The 8,890-nt window shown below is 49.4% G+C and overlaps 1 protein-coding gene across 1 annotated transcript in view; it reads left to right on the plus strand.

The window, feature by feature from the left end:
* GATAD2A (GATA zinc finger domain containing 2A) overlaps positions 1–8,890 on the plus strand; it is a 128,256-nt gene that overhangs the window by 22,745 nt on the left and 96,621 nt on the right. The gene's annotated exons all lie outside the window — the stretch shown is intronic.

The raw sequence follows: 8,890 nt of genomic DNA on the forward strand, positions 1-8,890 counted from the left end.
GCTGGGAACGCGCGGCTGAGACTGGAGCGGCGCGGGCGGCGCAGGGTCGGGGCCTCGGGGGGGCTGTGAGGGACTCCCGCATGAGCGTGGAAAAGTGAGAGCGAGCCGAGTTCTACTCCTTGTATTCTGGGAGTGTCTTGCGCTGCCCTGGAAAGTTCCTCGCCCCGAGGCGGCCTGGGCACATGGGGGCCGGGAGGGGCGGGGGTCCCGGAAAGTCGCGGCGTCGCCCCGTTTCCGTCCTGCGCTTCCTGCGGGGTCGGGGGAAGGGCTGGGCCGCGAGGTGCCTCTTCGGAGCGGTCGGGACGGGTGGAGGCGGCGGGAAGACGGCACGTGGGCGCGCGGGGCGGGGGTCCCGCTCAAGGGCGGGGGTCCCGGGGCGGGCTGGGCAGCGACGCTGAACCCCGCGGCGGCGGCGGCGGCGGCCGATCCCGTGTCAGAATAAGAGTCCCCGCGCGCCCACGCCTGGAGGGCCGGCCCTCCCCCAGCTCGCGCCCTTCTTGCCTGACCCCCGGGATCCGCGGGACCCTTCCCCCTCTCTGTTCTCCGGCCTTTCTCAAGACCTGACACTTTAAATTTGCCTCCCCATCTGGGCGGTGGCTCCATTGATTTCTTTTTTCCCACCTGGAGTGGGTCGGCATCAGTGACTAGACAGCGGCAGCTGGCCTTTTAAAAGGATTATTGCCAAGAATCGGAATTGATCACTTCAACAAGGAAAGGCTTATGGGCAGGGCCCAGGCTGAGAGCCTGACGGACACTTGGAGTGTGCGCACACTGGGACCCAGAAATGAATGGTGACCCCTCCCTTAGGAAGTGATTGACAGCCCTTAGGTGCGTGTTTTTGCTCTGAGAATTTTGCACAGGGCAAAATTTTGTAGGTCTGACTTCACGTCTTTAGGTGTATAGTTCATCCTTATCTTAAGAGCTTTGGATTCTTTAGATCAAAGTCCGAGTGAGTCACTTGAGCCTTTAATTTTCTCTCTTCCTACCGGTTTACTTCTTTCAGTTTTCTTGGAGTACATAGTGCTGGTAACATCTCTGGTTCTGTGTGCCCATTCACACAGTGACACCTCCTGGCTGTGGCAGCACAGAAACTGAGAGACAGACAGCCCTCTATGCGGGTTGGACTACAGTCTTGGACTGTAGTCCTGTTGACTTACTTTTCTGGTAATCTTTACAAGTTTTCTTTTAAACTAGATTACATGAAATAATGTTTGCTGGCACCAGTTTGTTAACATATGCTAAGCAGAAGTTTGTCAGACCTGACCACAAGCTGTGGAGGGCTGATAGCTCATACTAGCCCTCGGGTTTGAGTGCCTACTGTGTGCTAAGCTCCCCTGCACAGACATATTCAGTGCTCATAACAATCCCTTGGGGAGTAGGGGAGTATTATCTGCGCTTTACAGGTGAGGAATTTGGGGCTCCTGGAGGCCAGGCAGCTTGGCTTGCTCAAGGCCTCTTAGTAGAGAGGCCGAGCCAGGGAGCCTGTACTTGGTGTTCTAGAGCCCACAAATGCTGAAGTTTGCGAACCCCACTGAGCATTTCTCTGGTGCTTATAAAACACAAGGCCATTTTCTTGTCCAGGCTCCAGGGCACCTCTGTTCGTGGAGGTAGGGGATAATCTGGTGACATGGGGACACCACGCTAGTCCTGCTTTGTTCTAGTGGAGCAGTGTTACCAACTGGATTTTAAGGAGCTGAACCACAGAGTTAGTTGTTATTTTGCATTCTCTTCTTCAGCTTTGGACTCAGAAAAGTTGGCCCTTTTCCTTTTTTTTTTTTTTGAGACAGAGTCTCGCTCTGTCGCCCAGGCTGAAGTACAGTGGCACGATCTCCACTCACTGCAAGCTCCGCCTCCCAGGTTCACGCCATTCTCCTACCTCAGCCTCCCTAGTAGCTGGGACTACAGGCGCCCGCCACCGCGCCCGGCTAATTTTTGTATTTTTAGTAGAGATAGGATTTCACCGTGTTAGTCAGGATGGTCTTGATCTCCTGACCTCATGATCCGCCCGTCTCGGCCTCCCAAAGTGCTGGGATTACAGGCATGAGCCACCGCGCCTGGCCTAAGTTGGCCCTTTTCTAGAGGAAGCAGTTTATAGAGTGTGGGAAATTTGCAAGGGATTTTCTATATCCTCTGTCTTCACTTACTCTCTCCTCTCCTTCATCTTTCATTTCTAATTTGTCTCCTAAAATTCTGAAGCCGGTTTTTATGAAGATTGCTTCTTGGAAGGGCTGTAGAGAATGGGAAGACTTGTGTTTTAGTGATTTAGATGCAGTGTGTTTTTTGTTTGTTTGTTTGTTTGTTTGAGACGGAGTCTCGCTCTGTCACCCAGTCTGGAGAGGCATGATCTCGGCTCACTGCAACTTCCACCTCTCGAGTTCAAGCAGTTCTCCTGCCTCAAGCTTCCCGAGTAGTTGGGACTACCGGTGTGCGCCACCATGCCCTGCTAATTTTTGTATTTTTAGTAGAGATGGGATTTCACCATGCTGGCCAGGCTGATCTCGAACTCCTGACCTCGTAATCCACCCACCTCAGCCTCCCAAAGTGATGGGATTACAGAAGTGAGCCACCGCGCCTGGCGGATGCTTTGTTGTTTCCACTCAGATGACATCATTTTTTAAAATGTCAAGTCATCTCTATTAATGCAGTATCATTTGGCAAATCCTATAATCTTATATTTTGATAGTGAGGGAGAAATATAATGCTACTTTCAGTAGGAAAAAATCCTGGAAGGATTTGTACCAAAATGTCAATAAAGGTCTACACATTAGGATTAGCAATAGTTTTTTTTTTTTAGAAAACTTTTTAGTGTCTCTGTATTTTGCGTGTGTGTATGTTTTTAATGAGGAAACGTGTTTTAAATACTCTAATTTTCAGCTCTTCAGTAGCTCCTCTGACTTGTTTTGCATCATTCTCTGAATTTCTGGCATTGCAAGTAGTAATTTCTAGATTGATTTATTCAACAAATATCAGAGTGCATACTGTGCCTCTGACACTGCTAGGAATCCCTTGCTCAGTGGAGTTTAATAGTGAGATTAGTGGGCCAGGAGTCGTAATTAATCTCATAAACGTGGGGAAACTTACCGGGATCAAGGAGAGAAGGACACTGTGACCTGGTGAGCCGGAAAGGGCCTTTCTCCTACTCGGGTCAGAGAACAAGTAGGGGGACCCTCTTGAAGGGGATAAGGCAAGGGCTGGTGCAGTGAGGCTCACATCTGGGACCTCTTTGGGTCTTAAGACAGCAGATGACTAAAGGATGCCTCTGAAGAATGTGGCTGGGAAAGTTGTAAAGCCATTCTTGAAATGTTGGCGGCTTTTTTGGTGTTTGTTCTCTTGGGAGAAAATTAAGAATGACTACCAGAGTCTTGGATATGTCAATTCCCAACAGAGACAAAAATGTAATGGCCCTTTACCACGAATTTTGTTAAGGACCATCATTAGCATGTACTGACACCTCAAAGCTAGGGCAGCTCAGATGCTTGTCTGAAGAACTGTCTGCTTGGACTCAGGGTGTTTCTGTGCCATCAAATGGAACAGGCAGGGCTCTTTTCTCTAGACCTTTCCCCCCCATAATTGAGTTAATTTATGCTGCTTGTAGAAAACTAGGAAGATTATGAAATAGGTGAGTGGGTGAAGTCTTCCCGAGCGGCTGTCCTGGGGTAATAGTGCATCCCTGGGATTTCCTCCTAACCCTTGTCTGGTTGGGAAGTGCGGCAGAACCAGAAGAACGAGTTGGCAGTGTTATAGTTTGAGGCTTACAGAACTATGCTGCCTGCTAAGTGTGGTCGTTTGTTAGAATGGATGCTTTTGAGTTATCTGAGCTGCTTTGGGAGGTGACTTTCCACATTCTGGCCTCAGACTGTGGGTCTTTCAGGTTAACAGGACCTAAGTGCTAACTGTGCAAAGGTATGTCTTTGAATGGAATTAGGAAGGCAGTGTATTAAAGTTGAGATAAAAAAAGACAGATCTTGAAGTGGTTAGTGGTTGTGGGGAGGTGGAAGTAGTGAGACCCGTGCGGTCAGAAACAAAGGTACTACTGAGGACAGATCCCACTTGAGCATGGGTTCCCCCGCATCTCCTCAAACAGGTTCTGGGACTTTTTTGTCAAGATAGTGTCAGACCGTGGGCCTCTCGCCCTTCCCCCACCTGTGCTTTCCAGACTATATTTGTGACCTCTTTTTGTCTGATGGAAATGTAGGTTAGTCTTCTAGAAGACAAAGGAATTTACCCTAATAGAATATCTTCAGGTAGCTTCAGGAAGTGATTGGGAATCCACGAAACCCTCTAGGTGTGGGAGAGAGGGGCCCTCAGTCAGAATGTTGCACGTTTGCACTGGTTTGCACAGTTGCCAGGGCCCCTTGCAGCTCCTCTGTACACTGTACCCCCTTTGTCTCTCCTGAGCCTCCAGAGGCACCCCATGTTTCACAGGTGAGTTTGTCAGGGAACTTGCTTTTCTGTCTGATTCCTGATTTTAGGATTCCTTATATGCAAGGACTGAAGACCTGCAATTTCTGAGGATGCTGGAGGCTGGCTTCTGAGATAGGATTTGCTGGCAGGAGATGAGCAGTACTTTAAAGGGGGGCTCCCAGCAAGTCAAAGTGGGCGTTTTTGGGGCAGGGGGTGGGGAATGGGGAGTGGTGGGTGGGGTGGTTGATGCTTCAGGGCTTTCCTGCCGCTTGGCCTCAAAGATAGTAGCTGTGCCTGTGGGGAGGGGTGTGGCCATGTGGTACAGGATTGGGGAGAAATTCCACTTGTTTGAAGGATTTGTTGAAGAATCCCTCAGCTATTCTTCCTGCAGTTCCGTCTCAGGATCTGGTGCTGCCTGGCCTGCCTTGCTGGTTAGATATTCTGGTTTGAACCTTGAAACGTAGCCTAAATAAGGTGGTGCCTTCGAGCACACACTTTAAAAATACTGCTGTATTATGGTGGCACAGCAGCTCCTCCTGTGCCAAGGAGGCCACTTTGAGTCTAGGGGGCGCCTGCTTTTTGCCAAGTATGACCGTGTGCCTGTTGCTGAGCAGCCTGTCTCTAGTGGCATCCAGGACAGCCCTGGCTTTGCCTCCGACAGCCTGGTGTGAGCTCTGCCTGGCCACTTCTAGCAAAGGACCTTGTTGAACTTCACCAATTTCCCATTTCTGTCAGGGTTGTGTTTGCTATCTCGGGGGGGTGCTTGCTATCTCTCATGGAAGCTGTGCTAGGAGTGAGATGGCGAGTGCAAATGGCTGACCCCAGTGCCCGTGTGTTCCACACATTGGAGTTCAGTGAGTACTGTTAGGACTGTAACAGGTGAGCCAAAGTTAACAAGCATTAGCTGCCCCACCTCTTCCGTGGGGGACGACACCACGCTCACGGCAAACTGTCACTGTCTGCATGCACCCTTTGGAGCCACACTGGGGTGCGTGCCTCAGCTTTGTGCCCCAGCCTATTCCCCTCTCTCCATGTTCCTGAGAAGAAGGCAAAGTCCCCTACAGTGGGTGATACTTGCCAGTCACCTTGCTCATTATTCTGCGGCTGGGACCCACCTCAGCCTTTCTGATTTCTGATTTTTCCACAGCCTTGGGGCCTTCTTGACGATACTAAATGCCTGGGTTGGTTGTGCCCCAAGCCAGGAGGCAGCCTCTTTCCTGGTCCAGGGCTTGCAGAAGCCAGCATCCTGTCTTCCATCTGTGAGATGGGAAGCTGTTGGCCAGGCAGATCTGTCATGGGAACCTTCCTTAGAGAACTGAGAGGGGTCCCTGTCACTGAGTGGACTCAGGGCTGGGGCTGGAAGTAGGTGGTTTGATAGTACTTGCAGTGGCGTCTGGGAGCGCCAGGGTAAATCTCATCCTCCTGGACTTGCCTTCCAGACTGACTGCTCTCCAACCAGCTTGGCGTTGGTCAGACCTGGCTTTGTCACTGACGACATGCAATTTACCACTCTTCAGCCTTGGGTGGGTCACCTGATCAGCTGGCCTCAGCTTTCTCTTCTGTTGGCCGAGACAGCATCTTTGACCTAACAGGACGCTGTGAGGACAAGTGGAAAGTGTCTACAAGCAGTCAGGGGTATTCCAGCCTTTGCCTGTCCATTTACCTCAGAGCCAAAAAGCTTTCTCCCCCGCCAGATGTCAACTACACAGTGATTCTTGAACACTTCACATCTCAGTTATCATTTATAATGTAACACTCAGATTGAGGAGCTTGGTTTTCTTTATAATAGAATCTGGCTGCAAGCTAACAATTTGGAGGTCTAAGAGTCAGATCAAAGCTGGGCATGGCAGCTCACGTCTGTGATCCTAGCACTTTGGGAGCCTAAGGCAGGCTGATTCCTTGAGTCCAGGAGTTCGAGACCAGTCCAGGCAACATAGCAATTCCCCATCTCTTAAAAAAAAAAAAAAAAAAATTAGCCAAGTGTGGTGGCACGCACCTGTAGGCCGTGCTACTCACGAGGCTGAGGTGGGAGGATCGCCTGAGCCCAGGAGGTTGAAGCTGCAGTGAGGGGAGATCATGCCATTGCACTCCAGGCTGTGCGACAGAGTGAGACTCTTGTCTTTGGGGGGATAAAAAAGGTCTGATCAGATTATCTGGAAGGGATGTGAAAAACCCTATGGCCCTAACTCTGCAAATAATACCAACTTAACATTTTCTCCAGTCACACCCATTCTGTGCAGTTAACCTTTGAGTCAGTGGCTGTGAATCTATACTCAACACGTCCTTACCTTAGAGACCACTGCTTGCCCTGACCTTGGAGGTGGGCAGATTTTAGGCCAGTAAAGTAGGCCTCCAATTTACGATGGTTTGACTTAAAAATTTTCAACTTTATGTTGGGTTTATCAGAGGTAACCCCATTGTAAGTCGAGGAGCTCCCTTTGATTTGTAACAGTTTCTCCTGAACGCGGATCCCTTCTGTACCATGGTAAAGTTGAGAAATTGTAAGTCAAATCATTGTAAAGTGACCAGTGGCTGTGTTAAATGCATTTGATATTTTCTACTCCCAGTGGAGCTACATTCTAATAAACCCATCATAAATCGAGGAGCATCTGTCTTCTTGTTGCTGGGGTTTCAAGTTGGTGGATTTTGGTGGTAGTGACAGCAGATTTTTAGTTCTTTTGTGTGTTTAGCACAGATTCACTCTGCCAGCAAGTTTTGAAAACGGCTACTGCCACCTTTGTTCACATCCGCAGAGGAACCTTTTTCCCTGTTGCTCAGTGTGGCTGGAGAAAGTAGGAGAGTGGTGAACTGAATTCTTGGTTTGAAGGCATCGATTGAATTGGTTCAATCATTCATGAGAACTGTGCTGTTCTCAGGACTTGCTTATCATTGATGGAACACCTAAACTTCATTTTCGGTCGTCTCATGTAGTGTCCCTGGGTTTGCCGAGCGTTCATGCCCTCCCCCTTCAGTGGTGGTTCTTTCAGAGGATTCTATAGTCAGCTCCTTTCCTAGAATTCTCTTAGAGCTACTCTAACCCAGGGAGAGTTTGCTGGTGTGTTTGGTGTGTTTGTTTTTTTGAGATGGAGTCTCACTCTGTTGCCCAGCCTGGAGTGCAGTGGCGCGATCTCAGCTCACTGCAACCTCCGCCTCCTGGGTTCAAGCGATTCTCCTGCCTCAGCCTCCCGAGTAGCTGGGACTACAGGCGCCCACCACCATGCCTAGCTAATTTTTGTATTTTTAGTGGAGATGGGGTTTTATCATGTTGGTCAGGCTGGTCTCGAACTCCTGATCTCAGATGGTCCACCCACCTCAGCCTCCCAAAGTATTAGGATTAAAAGTGTGATCCACCATGCTGGCCATGTTTTTTGTTAACACATTTGTTTGATGAACTGACCTTCTCGGTAGTTGGTATATGGGTCATCTGTCTCCTGCCTCCCTTCCCCAAACTTTTGGTCAAGTTTTTAGTGTTGAATCTTTTTGTTGTCTCTCTTCCTACTGTACAAGCAACATTTCCTGATGCTGAAGTCTGGGGAGAGGGTGGGAGCCTCAGATGTCGGTGGTAGGAGTTGCCTGGTCTGCTTTTGAAGTTTTCTTGGGCAAGTATATTAACATATACTGAGTGTGGGATGAAATGTAATTGCAGTCTTACTGTCAGTTTGTATCTGTCAGGTTACAGGATCAGAAATGTAACTGTTTTTGGTAGTTGGGTAGCAGACAAACTTAGGATTCTACTTGGGACTTTCTTCTGTGTCCTGTGTTCTACCGAACCCAACACTGGGCACGAACAGGAAACTGAGGCTCAAGTGGAGGAGGAGTGGCCTGCCCAATGTTGACTTGCAGAAGGAATGAGGATATATCCCTGTTTTCTCCTGGAATTAGACTTTCTGATCTCTGTTGTTCGTACTGATGCCTTTGTGGCTTGGTGAATTTTGCTTTAACTTCCTTCTTACTTTATTTATGTAGGTCCATTGGCCAGTTTCCTTCCTCAGGGCCTTGTCTTTTTTTTTTTTTTTTTCCTTGAAACAGAGTCTCGCTCTGTTGTCCAGTCTGGAGTGCAGTGGCGTAGTCTCAGCTCACTGCAACCTCTGCATCAGGGTTCAAGGATTCTCGTGCCTCCGCCTCCCAAGTAGCTGGGATTACAGGCCCATGCCACCACACCCAGCTCATTTTTGTATTTTTTTGTAGAGATGGGGTTTTACCATGTTGGTTTTACCATGTTGGCCAAGCTGGTCTTGAACTCCTGGTCTCAAGTGATCTGTCCACCTTGGCCTCCCAAAGTGCTAGGATTACAGGTGTGAGCCACCACGCCCTGCCTTTTTTTGAGCCCTGAGGTCATTTTGGGTGTCTGTAGGGTGAGGATGGGACAGGACATTAGGAGGGAAAACTTAGGGCTGCCTCTGGTTTCTCAGGACTGCCTTAAAAAAAAACTGTAGGCTGGGCGCGGTGGCTCAAGCCTGTAATCCCAGCACTTTGGGAGGCCGAG

This window comes from Colobus angolensis, unplaced genomic scaffold (genome assembly GCF_000951035.1).
Source record: "Colobus angolensis palliatus isolate OR3802 unplaced genomic scaffold, Cang.pa_1.0 Scaffold66, whole genome shotgun sequence".
NCBI classification, from domain to species: Eukaryota; Metazoa; Chordata; class Mammalia; order Primates; family Cercopithecidae; genus Colobus; species Colobus angolensis.